Genomic DNA, 22,357 nt, shown 5'->3' with positions numbered 1-22,357 from the left:
TTGGTTTTGTCATATCGCTGCATCCCAATCGAGTACGATCGATCAACGGCCAGTGGGTTAAAGTTGAGAGGGAAATGAAAATTCGATGGCAAAGTGGAAGGGAAAAGGTTCGAATTCGAGTTGAGCTCTGTGTTCAGTTTACTTTCGCTTTTAATTCCAATTCGAATATTGAGTTTACAAGGGTAGGAAATCGTGGAAAACTGGGAGGCAAACGAATGATCATAGATTATGGATTACGAGTAATTAAATCGACAAGTAATAAAATAAATGGAAAGACAGGTGTTTGGTCGTAGAAAGATAGCAGTAGGATGAGATTGCTGTTTTCTTCTTTTTCGTATTTTTAGTAGAATCGATGTAGCAAATAATTCTTAGCAAAAGCAGTTCGGTTCTGAAAAAGAATGGCAGCGAACCGAAGTAACTGGTACTTCACTGCATAGATTATTTATTTCAGTATCCTTTACACGAATGGACTCAATTTTTCCATTAGCTACTCTTTAGACCCGATAAACAAAAGAAATTTCCCTTCTTCTATGTCCTGAGAATCGAAGAAAGACGGGCTTTCGAATGCAAAGAATTTTCTCATTATCTTCCAATCAAACAACCACGCTAAATTCCTAACACCATCGGCGTAATCAAGTAACCGCTGATCTAAGCGAACGATCAACCACTTTTACGTCGAAATAAAGGCGTTGATCGACCGCGAGAAAGAACGTTTGTACTTACGTGACCAACCAGCAAAGTTCGTTTCTCCCATACGCACACCGTCGCTCTTAACTCTTCGACACGCGAGAACTGAATTTCAGCAATTGCTAAGTCGCCAGCGGTAGCTAATTGCCTTTGTTCGATGTAAAATCCTCGATGCAGAAGTTGGTAATCTGCAACTTGACCATCGATCGATTAACGTCAATTTTAATTCGAACGTAAGCATACCTTCTCGAGCTAAATAATTTCGTAGCCTGTAGCCAGTGAGGAAAATGCCAAGTCTTTGGATGTCAACGACGAACTGACAATCTCGGAATAGAAGCTTCAGCATTTCGTGGAAGCTGTTTGGGGTTTCCCATTCTACGCGGTGAGCGATATTTCTCTCGTTTGAGTAGATTTAACGACGGAAGATAGTCGAATAGCGCGCAGCAATGCGAAAAGATTGGCGCACCGACGACCGAATATCGAAACGTGTTTCCACGAAAACCAAGAAACAGAAAACTTGGAAATCCTGTCGACCGATCAGCGGTGTATCTTTCTTTGCATTTCTCTTTTTCGCAAAATTAACTCGAAATTTAATTGGCGCGTTACGTCTGTGAAAAATCGTCGGAAAATACGTGGTTTGTACCCTGAAATGGTTAAACCATATTCCTCTGTGACGCAGACGTGTGCGTACGCAGCACGCGTATTACGATGAACGTTATGCGTGTACGCGTGTTTCAGCCAAGGTTTCGAACGTTAATGCTCGCCTTTGTCTACATCGTGGAATGTGTTCAGGGTTGTTGGTGAAATGTAGGGAGGAGCAGAGAGCGTTCCTGAACCAACGTGCACGCGCAACGCCTACCTTTGTCTGTAGCAGGGTACGAGCGTAGCCGGGGAGGAGCAGATCGGTCGTAGAGAGGCGATGTCCGTGCTCGAACACGGATAGAAACCACGGTTCCCTTGTTTTCCAATTAGAGAACCGGTACGACGCGTAGAACGGCGGAAGGTTGATTACCTGGACACGTGGGAGGACCGCTCGGAGCTGCGGCGAAAAAATTTTGTTACCACGTTGATCGATCCTGGATGGGGGAAACGGCGGGTGAAAAATATTTCGCACAGTTGCGATCTGCGTTACTTCGATATTTGAACTCTATGTTCTACCTTTGAAGAGAAAAATATTATTATTGCAATAATATTCTACGTGTAATTATAATTGCATGGCACTTTCTTGACGTGGGACACAGCTGCAAATTTTTAATTAGCGTAAACGAATAATTATGAATTATTATAATTTTGAATATAAATGAAAATATAATCGTCGTTTCCCTGGAAAAAGGAAGAAGACTTTTGAGACAAGCTAATTGATACAATCGCGCCTCGATATCGCAGAAGAACTTTAATCTTCTGAGAAGAGTCCATCCAACTTCTCTGCTCCCATGTAATCAAACGTAGTACACTGGTAATCGCATTACCTTAACATCGCGAGACCTTATAACCCGCGTGTGTAGCTGGCATTAAGCGAGTTTTACCGGAATACCGAAAGGTTAGCGTGCATCGTGGCCACGCGTAGTGGAACACGTTTGTAAGGATAATTCGGTGACCCCTTGGAAACTCGATTTCACGATGCATCCGCCACGGAGTACAGTTATCAACGCAGACTGGTTCGCTTACGGTTTTTCACGGACGAAATCCTCCATCTACCGGATGCTCACGTTCGTTGAAATCGTTACGTCAGCTGCTAGCCGGCTGATCGCATTGATCATTCTCGTCAGAGACACGCTTCCGTCACCGATGGAATTCGCTGACCTGGTTCGAGTGACTGACTTATCTAGCGCTGGATCTGTTACGTTGGCGGCCAGCAACTGGCAAACGATCGATCGCCAAGGATATTCGAGATTCCAATCGAGCAGATAGCGCGTCGAGGGTACTTGGTTTAGGCGAAAGTTAAGTTCATTCATTCGTGGTTATATTTTTAGATGCAAATTTATTTTTATTCGCATTCGTTACCTTTTTTTAGGTACGATAATTATTGTTATTGTTCGGTTCTTTCGACTACAAGTGCGTTATACGTTGACTATTGTGATTCGCGAGAAGGAGAAAGAACGAAATCGAACTATTCGTTAATTCTTCTACGATGTTCGATTAACATTAGAACTACCACACCAGACAAATTAAATTTACAATTTTACTTTAAAATTCCTACTTCATGTTATATTTTTTTCCGCAATGATGTAATGACTTTCGCAACGATAACTGAAAGAATAATATAACGAATTTTATTTTGTTTTTTATGTATTCACACTGAAAATAATTTCGTATCGAGGCTACTTATACCAATACCAGTGAAAATCGCTGGTACTCGTCGAAGTGCAAAAGGGTGCTGCAATCTGTTTATCGAAGCCCAATTAACCAGTTTTCTCGTTTTCTACAACTTGCCACGCGTTTTTCAAATTTTTACTGCGTATCATTCGATACGACGATTCAGTTATCAGGAAAATTCCGGATCGATCGCTGGATCGCTAGATGCTAACATTATAAATACCACAGTAGTCAAAACGATTGGTTCTACAATTTTATAAATTTGTCAAGCCTCGTTTAAGGATCCAGATGGATTAATAATACGAAAAATCTGCTACATAACATGGAATTGCTTCTGTAAGAAAGTAATAAATCGATAGATATAAAAATATTCTATTGTTAGGTATTTTTTAAAGACCAGTCATTTTCACTGGTTTTGGTAGAAATAGCTTCCTGATAACTATCGGTAGTTCTAGCGTTAAACTTGCTAAATTTCGAGCAATTGTACGTTCGTAACTCGCGATGCTCTACGTACCCTTCGAAGAAGATAAAATCCTCGTTTACGTATTCGTCAAACTCCAGTTTATTCCCCTCAGAATTTACTTCGACTCGTAATTACACGTTGAAATCTATCGCGACTTCAACGATAGTAAATTTAACTAATTGCATCGCGAGAAATATCATTTCCCTCTTTTTTTATAATACGTAGAGTTAAAAAGTTGTAATACATAGAATTCAAAGAGACGTTTCTCATACCTCGAAACGCTACAAACTAGAAATAGAACATTGAAATTTTCATCTGCAAAATGAAACAAAGATTAGGTTGAATTCGATACGAGAAATTTCGTTAATTACGTAGGAAAGAACCTTGCCGATTTCCAAGACCTTGAAATATGTTGTCAAGCTGTTGGCCTTCGTTTTCGGGATATTCGCAAAGAAGCTTCGATCAAATCTAGTTTTTCCATCTTATTCCGAGATGTACGCAGATGTCCGCATTTTTACATAGACCAACCTAAACGTAAACTTCAATTACATCGATGCTGATCGACTTCGATATAAATTAGAAAAAATAAACCAACTGGCTATAGTTTGGATCAGATGAACGTCGCTAACGCTGGACGTAATTTCCGTTTCGTTGGATTTTGCAAGTAAACGGTAAACTCGATTATTAACGTCTAATTATTATTTATGCACGAGTACCGTACCACCAAACACGCTTCTGCGTACAACTTAAGAACTAAGAACTTCTGTAAGAAAGTAATAATTCGATAAATATAAAAATATTCTATTATTAGGTATTTTTTAAAGACCAGTCATTTTCACTGGTCTTGGTAGAAATAGCTTCGCGTTAACTATCGGTAGTTCTAGTGTTAAACGTTAGGTTGTTCGATGGGAATATTCCAGGCGACGCTTCTTCCGAGTTGAAATTTTACGTAAACGTATGGAATACAGAAAATCGAAGCATTTAAAGATTTTTTAGAAACTGATGTTTCAACAAGCTCCGGTGAAAATTGTGAAAAATTATCTACCTCCACGAGCCTGGCCATAAAAAAAGGAAAAGCTCACGATATAGCAATTTCATCGTATAACAAAATACCGCCAATAAATTTCGCATAACTAAATAAATCGTAAAGTTCTTATCTGAGAAATGTGTCTATAAAAATTCCCAAAGAATATTTCCACGATGGAAGAGAAAATCCTTTATGAATTCACGGTATAGCGATTCTACCCCTATGTATAATAAAATTCCCAAACTCTTGCCGATTTTCATTTCGGTGTCGTATTATCTCCATCCCGCGAGTCGCGCATCCGCTCGTCGTTGAAATTCGGAAATTTTGACTCTCGTCGGACGTGGAATTTGCAGATGTGCCTGGACGCTGCTCGCTGCGGCATTCGAACGAGGATACGAGACGGACGTAGATAAAAATGTGTGCAATGTGGACTTCGCTTGAAATCGGCAATTTAGCAAGGAGCGAAGTTCCCTGTGCAACTTTACAAATTTTCTTGAACTAACTGTGATCGAAAATCGCGATCGATTTCACTAAGAAAAATAAAGAAACACAGAGCATTCAGTGTAGCAACTTGTAGCAGAAAAATACATAGCAATGCGATACGCTTGTATTCTCTTGACACGGAACGATCAAAATTGCAAGATGCTTTGAGTCTCTCTTTTCCTTTTTTCAAAGTTCTCTTTAACGCAAGAAAGAAACATTCGAATCGGAAATAAAAATTGTGCGTATCTCTGCTCGAATTCTCCACGTTTAATACGCGACAAACACTTGGTTCGCCAAGAATTAAAAAACGAGAACGTGTAGCAAATACGCGAGCTAATCTTCAAGCGATCAGATGTACAAACGATCTTCGGTTCCTTAAAAATTACTGTTTAACATGATCTGTTCAACAGTAAGTTGATTCAACGCTAACAGATTCAACGGTAAGATGAAAATCGGACGATTATTTCGCTTTTCGTTCAGCTTGTGCGCTGCGTCGAACGTTCGCTTTGTTTTTCATCGGTCCACGGTTGAGATAGACGAAAGTACGCGGCGCGCTTTCAGCCGGAAGACGAGACGATCCTCTCGTACCGCGAGCTGGCTGCACGAGAGACGCGACTGTCTCGATATTACAAAAGTTCGTCTGGACTGGATCGCGCAACGAGCAGAAAAGCCTGGTTTTCTTACGAGAGGAAAGATTGCGCCGAGGTTCGGGCTAATTTGCGAGAAACCGTCGGCTGCAACCGTTAAAAAGCTATTTTTCGGTGGTTCCTAGTCGTCTTGAACGAACGTCGCTGATAGTTCCCTTGGGAGCATCGAACGTGCCAGTTTGTTTCTTGGAACAGGTTACATCTCACGTACAGTGGCTCACGAAAGTATCGATTAACGTTCTTTGCGGAGACGTTTCTACGATTTTCTACCTTCCGTGGCGAAAGAAATTGAAAAAACCTTTGTTTACTTAGTTCTGTTATTACTATCGTTATTGTTATTGTTACTATTATAGGGATCGAGATCGTGAGTACAAAAGAGTAGGATATGTAGGAAGCATTAGGTTGTCCGAAAAGTGTCTTTCTTTTACAAACATGCCACTGCTTCGTTTCACCTCGCCAACTGTAGCATATTAGCGAGCATTAAAATTCATGCGGCCGAGAATACACGAAGATGCACTGAAACAAGTGAAACCTTCCGTTCCAGACGCCACTTTGTACGTCCTTGCCGGCGAATCCCTTTGATCTTCTCGCTGACTCCACGTGCGCTTTCCGTCGTTGCTTTCAACGTCTTTAACGCGCCGAAACACTCGCAGCAAAGCACACAACCGCGTCTTCGCCCGGTAATCCGAGCAAAAGTTATCTTGTTCGTTGCAGGACAACTCGGTTCTTTTACTAAAATCCTCTCCACCTATTCCGAAAGCTTTTCATTCGCTTCCTACAGCGAACGTAACGTTTGGTAATCGCGTAAATCGGCTTGGAGTGCGCACCGTGTTGTTGTTGCACGTAACAACCGCGTTACGTTTCATGGCGCGAGTTCAAGCCATTCGCCGTGGATTAAAGCGCTGCGATAATCGTCGCTAGCGCAAGATTTAAGCAATGAAATTGTTGTCGTATTTCTTAGTACTTTTCGCGATATACTAAGTTGTTGCGACACACAACTAACTAACGACCAGTCAGGCACAACTGATCGGTTGGTATCGCAAGCCTTGAACGTTATTAGCGCCCAAGGTGGAGGATTATAATAAATGTAAAGTGCGAGGTTTAGTTCACCTTATTTATTCCACTCAATACTATGATTACAACTGACTTTAAGTTCACTGAGTTCCACTTAATACTCTGACTACAACTGTCTTTAAGTTACTGATTATCCTGTTACGTATAATGTTACTGACTGAATACTGTTATGTGTTGACTCTTAGAATACTGGTGCAAGAGTGACTCTTGGGGATGTTGCTGTCGTAGGGGAAGGTTCGTGGTGGGTGTGTCTTAAGTCTGTTCCTAACTGATCATTGGGTAAAGACGTATGTTTGAGGATGGGCTGGCTGCCTTCGTGAAGGTTCACGCGCGGGTGACCTTACACTTGGGGAAAACCCCCGTGTCCGGTCTTCCTGAGATGTAGCATAAAAATAAAGAAGTTTCGTGACTTATGAGTCTTTTCCGTGGGGTCCTAAAGTACCTTGACTGTACAATAGGCTCACTGTTTATGATGGGTCCGCACTAGGGTAACGTAGACCCTTGACGGTCGTCCTGCCCGAGGATCGCATCTGGTTCACATAAACCGTCGCGGCAATTACCAGGCGGCCACTCCAAATCTCGAACATAAGTATCAATACGTATAGAATTATCGATCAGGTATAATTATTTCGCGATCGGCCAATTCGTTTCTTCGCTTCGTAGTAGCGTTTTTTTTTTATTTTCTCGTACGCGTCGGAGCGTAACGACGATATCGGTCGATCGAATTCGACTAAGCTCCTCGACGATAGCCATAAATTTCGATACGAACGAGGTGGAGCGATTTCCACTGTGGAAATCGATCGAAAGGGAAATGGGTGACGCGTGGCAAAAGGAAACACGGCACAGCCTCCCCATGGGCTCGATCCAGCCACCGATTCATGCGACCGTATTTTTCATTCATGAATCTCTAGCTGCTCTTTCCACTGGAAACGCGGCAGCACGCGAAGAAATATATTTGTGGATTGAAAAGTAAACTAGGGTGAAATTCGTATTGGTTCGCGTAAAAACGAATTGGAGATCGAGCTTTCTCCTGCTTCTTTTGCAACTCGTCTCGTCTTCCTCGCCTCTTTCGCTTCGCTTTTCGCGACCCAACGGTTTCCTCTAAAAACGAGAACGTGTCACGGGGAATTTTTTATTCCTCGTGAACGACGTGCTCTGTATCTGCGCGAGCATTCGTCTACGTGTTAATTGAATTGCGTTTTATTTTCTTAGATATGGAATTAGGTGTAGACGTTACAACGAAACGTCATATCGTAGGATTGGGCTGGCAACTAAGTGATTGCGGATTTTGTCATTCGTGGCATCGACAAAATCCGCAATCACTTAGTTGCCAACTCATAAAACAACTGGGCTAGTGAGAAAGTAGGTGGCTAAAAAATGAGCAATTGTCGGGGAATTTACAGCCGTCGTTCGTACCGAGAATATACGAGACGACAGAATTTTCAAGCATTTAGAATAAAAATCGCGATGGAAATGACGACCACGTAATTCAGGATTTACGATGCTAAAACCATACCTCGTAGCAAATCTTATTCCGTGTTTAACGTTTCCTTTGTATAATCTGAAGATGTATAAATACAATATAAATGAAAAGAAATAAAATATAAATATAATCGGAAAATCCATTGGAGGAAAATAGCAAACGATCGACGCGTTATATGGAGGGAACGTAGAGATGGTAAAATCGTTAGAGATACAAAGGAACGAGTCGTGATTGCATTTTGCAAAGCGAAAGTGTAGTCGCGATCGGTGTTGGGACGACGCACCACGTGTATTTCGCGCGAACTATATCTTCTTCACCGAAGAACGCGAACACCGGAGGAAAAATCTCGGCTATTGAATAAAAAACCGATATCCAAGGATTATGGAATGGAAGGAAGTTCCGTTTAAACGTCTCGAATTCGGCGTTTCAGCAAACTTTCATATTCCGCGGAATATTCTTTAAAATCCTCGTGCTTCACGTTCTTAGTTTCTTTTATTCTAGTTTCTGCGATCCTCTGCCACGGTATGATAATACAGTCGGTCGTAAAAGTCTACATACACCCCGTTAACACTTTGACTGCCACGCCGAAATCGCATGATTCGCTGAGGACGCCACGGGAGTATTTTTATTATTCAAAGCATATAATGGCAAAATAATAATAAATCGACGATGTAAGACAACGTTCTTCTCCGATGGACCGTTTATCTTATTGGTGGTCACCAATGACCACCGTGGCGCCTTGCTAACAGTTGATAACGACGTATTATAACAAGGCTTCGTTTATTTCAACAAACCATTCGCATTCGTTGTTTCGTCGTAAGCAAATCGTCCAGAATATATCGTCGAAACGTGTAGAAGATATTAGTAAACGGTATTTGCTCATTCTGTATATAATAGTAAGGTATGTGCACACTTCTAACTTCAATCATACGATTACAAAGCAGCATTTACGATTATTTTCTAAGCTGTGTTTATAATAATATTCGTAGATTACCCCTCAAACATAAGGATGCAAACACAGTGCACCGTTAGACGCAAGATTCGTTCTCATTTCTTTTTATCGATGTTCTAATAAAAATGTTTAATTGTTCAATGGGGCACTTTTTGTTTCAATGTATCTTCTATTTATCGGGTATATTCAAAATGCCCAAACTGTGAATTTTCCTACAATTTTTGCAATTGTAAGGAGTTCGAGCGCTCCGGTCACCAATGACCAACGTAGCGCCTTGGTAACAGTTGATAACGACGTATTATAACAAGGATTCGTTTATTTCAACAAACCATTCGCTTTCGTTGTTTCGTCGTAAGCAAATCGTCCAGAATATATCGTCGAAACGTGTAGAAGATATTAGTAAACGGTATTTGCTCATTCTGTATATAATAGTAAGGTATGTGCACACTTCTAACTTCAATTATACGATTATAAAGCAGCATTTACGATTATTTTCTAAGCTGTGTTTATAATAATATTCGTAGATTACCCCTCAAACATAAGGATGCAAATACAGTGCACCGTTAGACGCAAGATTCGTTCTCATTTCTTTTTATCAATGTTCTAATAAAAATGTTTAATTGTTCAATGGGGCACTTTTTGTTTCAATGTATCTTCTATTTATCGGGTATATTCAAAATGCCCAAACTGTGAATTTTCCTACAATTTTTGAAATTGTAAGGAGTTCGAGCGCTCCGGTCACCAATGACCAACGTAGCGCCTTGGTAACAGTTGATAACGACGTATTATAACAAGGCTTCGTTTATTTCAACAAACCATTCGCTTTCGTTGTTTCGTCGTAAGCAAATCGTCCAGAATATATCGTCGAAACGTGTAGAAGATATTAGTAAACGGTATTTGCTCATTCTGTATATAATAGTAAGGTATGTGCACACTTCTAACTTCAATCATACGATTATAAAGCAGCATTTACGATTATTTTCTAAGCTGTGTTTATAATAATATTCGTAGATTACCCCTCAAACATATGCATGCAAACACAGTGCACCGTTAGACGCAAGATTCGTTCTCATTTCTTTTTATCGATGTTCTAATAAAAATGTTTAATTGTTCAATGGGGCACTTTTTGTTTCAATGTATCTTCTATTTATCGGGTATATTCAAAATGCCCAAACTGTGAATTTTCCTACAATTTTTGCAATTGTAAGGAGTTCGAGCGCTCCGGTCACCAATGACCAACGTGGCAGCCAAAATGTTGATGTAAAAATCCCGATAATTCGACGAACGTGCTTTTCTAGCGAACAATGTGCGACGTCTCTATCGACTGGCCATCAAAGAGCTGCAATTAAGTAGAATAATCCGAAAGTCTGGCCGGTATAACAATGAGGCAGTTTCGGCTAAAGTTGCGTGCAGAAACGCGCGGATCAACAGTGTAGCTTGATGAAGTTAAGTGGTCGGTCGGTGGCAGGCTAATTAAGTTAGTTAGTTTGGAGGTTGGCTCGCAGGAGGCTGCGTTAACTTACCGAATGTTCAGAACGTGGGAAATGTTATTTATGACACTTTGAGGCCACCGCCCTTGTCGGACTGAAACTGCGAACTTCGCCTTCTGTTTACTCCGATGTTGAATACAACGTGCAAAAGGCCAATTATTAAATGCGCGTCATTTTGAATATTAGTCGCCTCTTTCCCTTTTTGCGAAGAATCTTTCAACGATAAATTTTAACAAATTTATTGATCGCGCGACATTTCGTCAACGATGCGAGAATCAGTGTCGTCTTGCAAGTTTATCGTTAACCGGCTAGCTGTCGCGATCTCTTGGAAAACTTTGAGAAGCAAAAAGTAAGCGACGACGAGTATACTCGTCGAAGACGGAGCACGCGTGGCTGTTCTAACGTAGAACGAATTTGTAACGAAATGACCGTTTTATTTTTTTATTTTATTCCCAACAGGGCTCGTCGTAACGCAAAATATTGCCATTTGTTCGCGACGAGTATACTCGCGAAAAGCAGCTAAACGATTAATGGCTCTTATAATGGGAGTTACACGAAAGCCTGATTTTTGTGGCTGTTTCAACGATCGCTTCGTAGATGTTCGCGATTTCTATCGCATTTCGAGCAAGTTTAGTCCCAAAGGATTTCACGGTAGACTGCAATTTTACAGGAATCGGAATCCTATCAGATTTTGGAAGATCGATCGGGTTGCGTAGAAATTCGAAATTTCTGCTACCAAGTTCGAGCAGAATAGCTTGCGAACTGTCAGGATAAGAATCGATAAAATACCATGAAATTTCTCGAAAGAAACTATCTTCGTAGGATAAATCCATAAATGAAGAAACGCAGATTTCTCCTTTAACTCTCACAGTGGTTTCAAAATTTTCTAAATCTCGTGATTTGCCGAGTAGTTGGAATCGCGCGATTCCTCGAGATGGAAAAGCCCGTTCGATGTTCGTGCCGCAAAGTCCGGAAACTTAGGAAACTGCGCGAAACTACGGATAATAATGGAGAAAGCGGAGACGAAAGGCGATTCGCCCGACGATGTACGTCGCGGAGAGAATTCGTCGGTGGACGAAACGCGGCGAAGTTGCTCGAGGTGGCTGAAACGCGCACGGCCGGCCGAAGATCTCGTGGCTGGTGAATTTCCCGAGTTAGCAGAAATCGCCGGAAGCTCTTGCCAGAGTCAAGATGGCAGCAAACTTGCCGCACACTTGGGCAAACTCGCCAGTCTGTACCGCGAAATAATTAATAGGCTATCGTTTAGGCCGAGGAACACTCGTTTGTGTTGGCAGAAGTGCCACTGCAATTTTTATGCATCTCGCGAGATCCACGCGTCTTTCTGTATCCTGCGAAACTCGACTGCTGCTCGCAAGAAACTAGCGAGAACTGCGAAATTTCGAGCCAGTTGGCTGCATACGCGATGGGTGGTTTAGGTGGATGGCGAAACGATCTGAAGAGGATTTCACGCTACGATCCTTTGTTCTCGAGAAATCAGTCGAGATCGATCGAGAAATCCATGTACCGAGCCTTCGAACAAGGCTAAGAATGAATTTCTTTAAAAAATGTACCGATTTTAAAAAGCAAAAGTTATTGGCTTGGCAACTAAGCGATTGCGGGTTTTGTCTTTACCAACTAATGACAAAATCCTCAATCACTTAGTTGTCGACCCAATAGATACAAATATCGACTTTGTATCGCGAGAGGAGAAATTTTGTTTGCGCCTCGATTAGGGAACAAGCGAATGATCAAAGATTCAGGTCGTCGGGCTTCACAGTGCAAGCGCGATAATCCGCGATCGCGGAGAAAATCGACGCTCTTTGGCTTTCAGCGCTTGCAACGATCGTTTAATCGGCCGCATGAGCGACCAGGTAAATAGATGTCCTATCAGATTCTGTGTCACGAAAGCATGACACGCGAACACGTCTTGAATTAACACGTTACAAACTCAACAAACCGAGTGAGTGGCGTTGATGGAAAACTTGGATCGAGACGATAAGCGAAAGCACGGAAGTGCGCGCACAAACGCGGCTACCTCCGCGCTTATTCCAATGGCACGTTGACGAAAGATCCGAATCTTCGTATAAACAACGCCCAGTCGTTTGTATTCTCTTATCGATATTCCTATAAATTTGTCTAAATTGTTAAATAATTACCTACTCTAATATCACAATTTGCAGTTTGTATCGTTCGCCTTCCTCTTCCTCTGTTTAACGTGAAATAAATTCCGAAATGTTTCAACATTTGTGCAATCCTTATCTTTGATTGCGATAGAAGAAGATTGAAGAAGAGAGGAAGATGTTTCTTCTTCGCGAAGGTATTTTTGTTCTCGCGAAAGCTGAAATTTGTTGATTTCAGGGACTTAGAAGTGGCAGCTTGAACCGAGCAATTGAGAAATTGGAAAGTTCGGGAATCAAATTTGCATATCGGATATTCGAGAGACAGAAAATTTGGATATTCAGGTGCTCGACAGTTTGACGGTTCGTAAGTTGGAAAAGGTCGCGAATTTGCTTACTTTTGCAATTTGAGAAATTAAAAGTTGGAAAGTTCGAACGTGTGAAAAATTCGAAAAGCACGGAAATTCGAGAATCAGAGGTGGTGGAATTTTGTTTCGTTATATTCGCGCGTATTATTCTGTTTATCGAGACGTGATAAATAAAGGAAAGTAGCAGCTAATGCATCACTTCGCTTCGCGTAACAATCCATCAAGCGGGTGAAAAAAGAAACAGACGAGACGGTCTTATTGTCACGCGACTTGCAGACGCGTAAAACCCGCTGTTCCTGTCGAGCTTGATGACCGCTTTTATGAATGAACGTATACGTCTTCGTTCATTTTTCTTGTTTCGTATACCTGTCTCGTCGCATCTAAAAGAGATTCATTGCCTCGCACACAGAAATTAATACTTTAAAAATTCTACTTAGAAATATTAAGTAGACTGTCGATATCGTTTACACTCGAATATTTATTATTTCATAATTCGTTTGCCAATATTTTTAGTAATTTTCCACGTGTATTTTTCACTGAGACGAAGATCGCGAAAAAGTGATTGTTAGAGTATTAGGCGTACAAACGAATAATTCGAATTCTTTTTTTAAGCATTGAAAACTTGGCGATGCGACAATTTGTTTAGTGAAAATTTCAACGTAATCTTAGAAAAATAATCGATCGATGAGCGTCGATAATGACAACGGCAAAATGTATACCCGTCATTGTATTCTTTGCGAATTCCGAGAAAAAAAAATGCTAAAAAAGCAAGTGAATCGATTCGATGGTTGATAAAAACCGAGGTAAAATAAACCTTTTGAAAAGTCTGGATTATTCGTTTCTACAGCTAATATTTATCGTACGTAAAATTTTTAAGTAATAGTTCTCGAACGCGGTTTAAACATTGGGATAAAATTGCAAAAAATACGAAGCTAAAGTGGCGAGTAAAAAATTTGGAAGGTTTACGATATAACGTAGGATATTGTAGCGAGGAAAATAACGTGAGAAAAAGGTGGGTAAGAAAGTTTGGAAAAATTGCAATTTAATATAAAATAGTCTGGCTTAGCTGCGAATGAAAGAAAGAAAGCGTGTGGCTGTGTGCGCTCCGTCCCGAGATCATTAACGCACGTATTTGAAACAGTAGGCTACATATTTGCCGACGTTAGAACGAACTGGACATTTTTGCTTTCGATATGAAACACCTTTACGTTACCCCTTTCCACTCGTGCGGCGAATCGTATAATTGTACAGGCACAGAAATGAAGTTTCCTTTCACTAGAAATATATTCAGAGGGTGGATTATTAAAAGGTGCGAAATAACGCGAAAGCTTGAAACTCGGTGAATATAGAAGTTTGAAAAATTCAAAGATCGAAGGATCTAACAGTTGGTTAATTTGAGAATTCGAAAATTGGGAAATTGGAAAGTTCAGTGATTTAAAAACTGTGGAATGTTTAGAAATTGGAAAATTAGGAAATTGAATCAATTCGAAACTGGAAGTTCTAGAAATTGGAAGTTGGAAATTGGAAAATAGAACAATTCAATCGCTGCAAAGCTGGAATGTTTGGAAATTGGAAGTTGGAAAATTGAAACATTCAATCGCCTCAAAGCTGGAATGTTTAGAAATTGGAAAATTGAAAAATTCAATCGCCTCAAAGCTGGAATGTTTAGAAATTGGAAAATTGAAAAATTCAATCGCTTCAAAGCTGGAATGTTTGGAAATTGGAAGTTGGAAAATTGAAAAATTCAATCGCCTCAAAGCTGTAATGTTTGGAAATTGGAAAATTGAAAAATTCAATCGCCTTAAAGCTGGAAAGTTTGGAAATTGAAAAATTGAAAAATTCAATCGCTGCAAAGCTGGAATGTTTGGAAATTGGAAAATTGAAAAATTCAATCGCCTCAAAGGAAAATTGAGGAATTCAGTCGCTTCAAAGCTGGAATGTTTGGAAATTGGAAGTTGGAAAATTGAAAAATTCAATCGCCTCAAAGTTGGAATGTTTGGAAATTGGAAAATTGAAAAATTCAATCGCTTCAAAGCTGGAATGTTTGGAAATTGGAAAATTGGAAAATTCAATCGCCTCAAAGGAAAATTGAGGAATTCAGTACCTTCAAAGCTTGAAAATTCGACAACTGGATAATCTCGAAATTCGATAATCCGGAGAATAGAACGTGGAAGAATTCTGTTTGCCTGAAACTCGGGAATTGTGAAGATTCAACGATCCTCGAATCGGAAGATCAGAATTAGAAACTAAAAAATTCTAAACTTAGAAAACGTAAGTCGCGAAAGTCTGAATACTCGAAGTCGAGATCTACCATATGCTTTTCGTGATCGTTTCAACGCATATATACAGCAACCAGCGAGTACTTGCATTATGCGCGAAAGAAGCGTGCGATTTATCGAGAAACGTATTCATTAAGGAAGAAAACAGGCACGAGTGTCGCTCGACCTCGTTACGGGTCGTGCAATTACGTTAGGACTCTCTTGCATTCTTGAAAATGTAGGAAATTGAAGGAACGAAGTGGAGGATGGGCGGAGCAGGTCGGAGAAGCCTCCATTAAATTCATCTTCGCCCCCGTAAAAAGCTCTTGTCTCCCTCGATACAATTTCCGTCGAAGCGTACAGCCATTCGCAGTCACGGCCCGCTGAATTTCAAGTTTTAGTTTCTAAAAGAAGAACGAAGTGACCTATTTTTTCTGCCGAATCGGATACACCCTGGTGCCACCCCTTAATTAATAACCGCGAAAACGTACCGCGTACTCTCCTGTTGAATATATTCACGCTTACCTACGTTACCGTACGTACACGCTCGTACGGATCGTGTGATTTTCGTGGAGTGGATATTACAAACGGAAATGAGTATCTGCTGTCTTTTGTACTTTGCTTCTCGAACAGAGAATGTTGATTTTTATTCCAAAACAATGGAGTTTTCTGTGACAGGTTTTAGCCAGCAACTTCCATTAATGTCTCGGCTGCTTTTTGTATATTAAATTCTTCCATCTAAAACGTACGTGCATGTGAATGTTTGCCTTTAATTTACAAAAAAAAAAAGAACGTTCATTTAAAGAAAAACCATTTACAAAAAACATAGTTAAGAGAAGCATTCCGGTTCTCATTTAGAACCAGGAAAAAAGTAAGCCAATCGCATTAATCGACAAAAGCCGAACTCTCCTGGTCGCTGAACGAACAGAGGCGACTGCTTCGTTTAACCGGTTAGCTGTTTTCGACGAGTATACTCGTCATGTAAAGAAAATAAAACGATCATTTCATTGCAACTAACATTATAACCTACATTATAACAACCACACGTCGCTCTGTGTCTGACGAGTATACTCGTCGTCGCTTACTTCTCGCCACAATTTTCAAAGTTTTCTGAGAGGTGGCAACAGCTGGCCGGTTAATTCTACTTTTTCAACATTTTTAACGCTACGAGAATAAGTACGCTTACATCCTCGGGACTAGGAGAATAATAGCCGAGGAGGAATCGCGAAAGGAGGAAACGAGGGCGGATGATGGACCTGCTCGAAGTCTACCGTCTCTCTTTCACTTCGAGTTAAGTGTAGTTAGCAGTCGAGAAGCGGTTTCGATTAGCCAGCTCGTTGAACCCATGCCTCGACGAGGCGACGATCGACGTCGCGACGCGGCGATAGTCCTGCGAGGATTCCATCCTGTCTCTTCTTCCCTTCCCCTTTCGTCCTCTCTTTCGTCCCTGTCCTTTTCTCCACATCCCTTTAAAACCACAGACATTCTACGTCGCGTTCGTCTGGCGATGATCTACGACGACGTGAATCGTTCGATGCTGAAATCGCAGGCGACTGTTTAGTCGAAATTGACCTTCGTTTCTTCTGCCGTTAATATTTCCTCTTTTTCCTTATCTTTTCTTCCTTTCCCACTGCGTTTCGTCGGTGGAGATGCTCCACCTATGGCTGAAGGAAATCGTTGCATCGATTATCGGATAAGCGTAGTTTACAGACGCGTGCGCCTGAGAAAACCAGAGGAGAACGACGTGATAAGCAGTAGATTTTTCTAAAATTAATGCCACTGGTACTGCGAGTGGTCCGCAACGATTACGCTACTGCGATTCGATCGAATCCGCTCGTCGAACGCTACCGAGCTCGAGGACGAACGCGGAGCTTTTTGAAACACAACGCGAACTTTCTACGTTCCTGCGACGTTCAAACTGTTGCGCGTGCAATATCGTCGCCTCTAACCTCTTCGTCCTCTCCTTTGTTTTCAGACTTTTCCTCTACGAAAAACAGGAGCAAAAGGGGAGCAGAGGCGGGACGAGAAGAGCTGGAAATTGGAAAAGACGACGCAGAGAACGGGTGTACCGACGTGTCGCGAGGTGAGTCGCGCAACGTAGCCTGCATTTTAAGGAATTCCTCTTCCTCTCTTACGCTCTGATTTACTGGTATACGTCGGAGAGAAAGACAACGCTAACAAACTCCAGCGAAATTTCGCTTATGACATAGTTTTTCGCTGAAGCTACGTGTTTGCAGACGGCTTATTCCTCCCCGTCGTCCGTCTTTTGTAAACACGTTCCTCCCCGAATCCACTGACGCGGTTGCACACCCTCTTTCGGTTGCATAACGCGTGATTTTACAACAACCTCGCTTTATTTCGGCCCGAGGTTAACGACTCCAGTGTTTCCATGCTTTTGCCTTTTTCTAAATACGATCGAAGATCGCTTTGCTGAGAACACGCGCACATTGCAGAATCGAGAAGCTTCGATCTTTTTATTGGAAAATGTTCTACGTGCCAACGAGAATCGTAGTGGCACTCGACAGCAAACTTTCCAACGATTTCTGTCCCGTGGGCCGCGAAAATGCTTCAACCACCGAATACTTCCGTATGGAATTTAAGTGCAATTTTCCATTCTAAATAGTTATTGACATCGAGAATGCTTGAAGATGGTGTGACAACGCGCTTTCTAGAAAAATACAAGCACATTATAGGACCTCGTTTATCCGGACTGTTAAGGTAAAGAGAGGATTCGGAAATACAAATAGTTTTCTTTATTTCGCACACAACAGCTATACATATATATTACACTCTGAAGACCTCGGTAACCCTCTTGCACGCACGCCTGTTGTCAACCGACTCTGCCAGAATCTTCTAACAGCTTCCAACGGTCCTTTGTCTCAACTCAGACCAGGACGCCCTCTAACGCTTACACACACATTCACATGTACAGTGTAAATGTATCATCTACCTAACACGGGCAGTTCGGATAACCGAATTTGTTTCGTTCGTTCCACGATCTTTGGTTTCGCCGTGCTAACGATGGACATTCGGTGTCATCGTCACAGCAGTGACGATAACTTGACACTAACTGTTCGGAATTTTGAGTGATTGGCTGGACAGGCCCATTCCCTTCTTTAGGAAATTCCCAGTTGCATGTCCTCTCCCAGCTGTAAACCTAATGACTCCGAGGTCAGGTAAAAACCCCGGGAAGGACCAGCCGGAAGGACACGATTGACAGACGAAACCCAACGGCTGGTAGAGAGAATCAGCAACGTAGGAGGACAGTTCATCGTCAGACATCGTACCGTGCGGGTGAAATACTTCGCTCTCAACAGGATCTTACCACCGCCGTGTTCATAACATCAAACGTTACTTTTATACAACAAGTGCAAATACAGTGCTAGATTACTCTAACACTCGATCTATTAAACCTCCTCCGCCTTGAGCGTTAAGTCATTCGAGGTACGCGGTATCGACCGATCGGTTTCACCTGACCGGTTGCTCTTTAGTCGATAATTCGCAACAATTAGAAAATGGAATTTTGTTATTCTTTCTCGCGTGGCGCAAGCCGCAGATCAAAATTCAAACTTATTTAAGATAACACGGTCCATCGAACGGTCGGATTTTTCTCAACGAGATTCCATCGTCCGAACATCATCCAATTGCAACCCATTCGAACGCGAAATCTAAGACGAACCTAGTTTAACGTCGTAACAGTAACTTGAATATCGACCAAGTTTCGACAACGAAATACCGAGCCAGGTATCCAACGACCAATTGTCCGTTGAATAATCCCAAATCTCAAAAAGAATACTTTTCGCGTCTTGGACGTATCCAACCATTGCGAAGATCTGTCGCGTACTCTGTTCGTGAATCAAATTGGAAAATGAACAACCATCGAACAGATACGTAGTTGGTTATTCATGCGCACGACGTGTAACGGAAGCGGTTCTCGAATCATTGAAATCAGCAGAAAGCAGAACGTGCGATCGGTTTGCCAGCGTGTTCGTGTGATCCGGATACATCTACACGGCGTGTATCGGTACACGTAACGTGGACGAGCATCGCGCGAGATACGAACCGTGTGTGCTAGTGTCGTCTTTATTCCGCTGGCTCGGCTCGACAGGGCTGAGTATCTGAGTCTCCGCATCTAATAATAAACGGGTCGAGCATTGTTGGAAAATGGGTCGAACGCGACGGCATCTACCGATGTATCGAACGTATACCGAGACACGTGCATGTGTGCGCGTGTGTTCGTGCATGGATGCAAGAGATGCAGAGCAGACCGCTTGCATAATGTTACCACCCCGCCATCCTCGAGCTGTCCGAAGCGTGACACGTGCCGAAGCGAATGAATGCTTTCAGGAATCGGCACAGTTTCGAACTTGGAGAGAACAAGTCGCGAATACGGTGTCCTGTGTATGCACGCTATCGCCCATAAATCACGAAACGCTTGGTACACTTACAACAGACATAAATTTCTCCATCTAACGTTTATTTCGAGTTTCGAATTGCACGAATGCAACGATATTAGGATTTCGATTATTAGCTCCGTGTTTTGTATTGTATTATCCGCGAAGAAATTTATTTTATTCGCATGTGGGAACAAGATTGTCAGCTGTTTATCCAGCGTTGTATCATTTTACGTCTTTCTGGTGTAAGAGGCTGGATTAAATTAGGCTAAATTAGGTGGAGCCTTAAATTAGGTAAGTTGAGAGATCAAATATTGCCGGGACTACGAGTGTCTAGGGTGTCGTGAAATAACGTGGAATGTAACGTCGATAATTAATTTTACATACTCGTGACAGGTAATTTGATGGAAATGTTGAAGTAGAAACGCGCGTGGTCTTAAAGGAACCACGTGAATTTGAGAAATTTAATTACACCGTTAAATCGATATCTGTTAATCTCAAGGAAAAGTAGATTGTATCGGTTGTTTTGCTTAAATTTGATCATAAAGCGTAAATAGTGGTTGAGATTCGAACTAAAAAAGAACGACAAATTTGTAATTTCCGCTCGAACGTTTCAATTTCCAATTCAATTTTGTGTTTTCAAGCTTCGATTTTTTAATTGCTAATTCTTTTTCAAGCCTTTGTTTCTTAATTATCGGTTTTGTTCGATGATTCTGAGAGAAATATGTAACGTTAGGTTAATTTAATTTACTGTATCAAATGATACGTTCATGAGTTTAATTCTCTTGTTACGAATCAATCTAATTTATTAAGTGCTTTAGTCCTGTACCGTCGGTATGCACAGTACTACGCGTTATGTCAACTTGCAACTAGCGTGCATCCTTAGTTTACCGAACTTCCATTTCCTCGACAACTAAACTTGTCAAATTCTAATACAAACACCACTGTATATCGCGTTGTTGCGATTAATTAAAGTCGCAAAGCACTATGTAGGTTCCTTCAACTTGCCGCTACACTAAATCCCCAATTCATGAAATTTCAATTTTCTCCTAGAGACTGAACTTGTCAAACCCCAACGCACGTACTATCACTTCGCCTCGATTAATTAAAATCACGCAGAACCACGTTCCGCCAATTTTCTACCACTGCGAATCCTCCGTTTATCAAATTTCGATTCTATCGCGGTAATTAAATTTCCTACGTTTCGATGCGTCCCTTACGTTATATCTAAATACATCGACAATATTTCCATACGTCCCTTTAATTCTCTCCTTCGCTGGATTCTCGATTCGCGCAATTTTAATGTTACTTACTTGACGCCACTACGAATTACCAATTTTTTTTACTAAAAACAATTCGACGTTTTCGTAGTAATTAACGCTAGAATTATCACACCAGTCAAATTCATTGGTTTTGCAATTTTATTTTAAAATTCCTACTTCGTGTTATATTTTCTTCCGCAATGGTGTAACGACTTTCGCAACGATAACTAAAAGAATAATATAACGAATTTTATTTTGTTTTTTATGTATTCACACTGAAAATAATTTCGTATCGAGGCTACTTATACCAATGCCAGTGAAAATCGCTGGTACTCGTCGAAGTGCAAAAGGGTGCTGCAATCTGTTTATCGAAGCCCAATTAACCAGTTTTCTCGTTTTCTACAACTTGCCACGCGTTTTTCAAATTTTTACTGCGTATCATTCGATACGACGATTCAGTTATCAGGAAAATTCCGGATCGAACGCTGAATCGCTAGATGCTAACATTATAAATACCACAGTAGTCAAAACGATTGGTTCTACAATTTTATAAATTTGTCAAGCCTCGTTTAGGGATCCAGATGGATTAATAATACGAAAAATCTACTACATAACATGGAATTGCTTCTGTAAGAAAGTAATAAATCGATAAATATAAAAATATTCTATTGTTAGGTATTTTTTAAAGACCAATCATTTTCACTGGTTTTGGTAGAAATAGCTTCGTGATAACTATCGGTAGTTCTAGCGTTAAACTTGCTAAATTTCGAGCAATTGTACGTTCGTAACTCGCGATGCTCTACGTACCCTTCGAAGAAGATAAAATCCTCGTTTACGTATTCGTCAAACTCCAGTTTATTCCCCTCAGAATTTACTTCGACTCGTAATTACACGTTGAAATCTATCGCGACTTCAACGATAGTAAATTTAACTAATTGCATCGCGAGAAATATCATTTCCCTCTTTTTTTATAATACGTAGAGTTAAAAAGTTGTAATACATAGAATTCAAAGAGACGTTTCTCATACCTCGGAACGCTACAAACTAGAAATAGAACATTGAAATTTTCATCTGCAAAATGAAACAAAGATTAGGTTGAATTCGATACGAGAAATTTCGTTAATTACGTAGGAAAGAACCTCGCCGATTTCCAAGACCTTGAAATATGTTGTCAAGCTGTTGGCCTTCGTTTTCGAGATATTCGCAAAGAAGCTTCGATCAAATCTAGTTTTTCCATCTTATTCCGAGAAGTACGCAGATGTCCGCATTTTTACATAGACCAACCTAAACGTAAACTTCAATTACATCGATGCTGATCGTCTTCGATATAAATTAG

The 22,357-nt window shown here is 41.0% G+C and overlaps 1 protein-coding gene across 9 annotated transcripts in view; it reads left to right on the top strand.

The window, feature by feature from the left end:
- Positions 1–22,357, top strand: part of LOC138185186 (ankyrin repeat domain-containing protein 50) — a 205,807-nt gene that overhangs the window by 108,432 nt on the left and 75,018 nt on the right. For 8 of the 9 annotated variants that reach the window (XM_069123948.1, XM_069123947.1, XM_069123942.1 and 5 more), the window contains one exon: positions 17,341–17,448. The exons of the other annotated variant lie outside the window; for it this stretch is intronic. The gene's annotated coding sequence lies outside the window, so the exon portion shown is untranslated. The remainder of the gene's footprint in view (positions 1–17,340; positions 17,449–22,357) is intronic. 9 annotated transcript variants of the gene reach the window in all.

Source organism: Bombus flavifrons, chromosome 11, assembly GCF_040668555.2.
Source record: "Bombus flavifrons isolate JBK064 chromosome 11, iyBomFlav1_principal, whole genome shotgun sequence".
NCBI lineage: Eukaryota > Metazoa > Arthropoda > Insecta > Hymenoptera > Apidae > Bombus > Bombus flavifrons.
The sequence above is the reverse complement of the archived record's forward strand: the minus strand, read 5'-3'. Positions and strand labels throughout refer to the sequence as shown.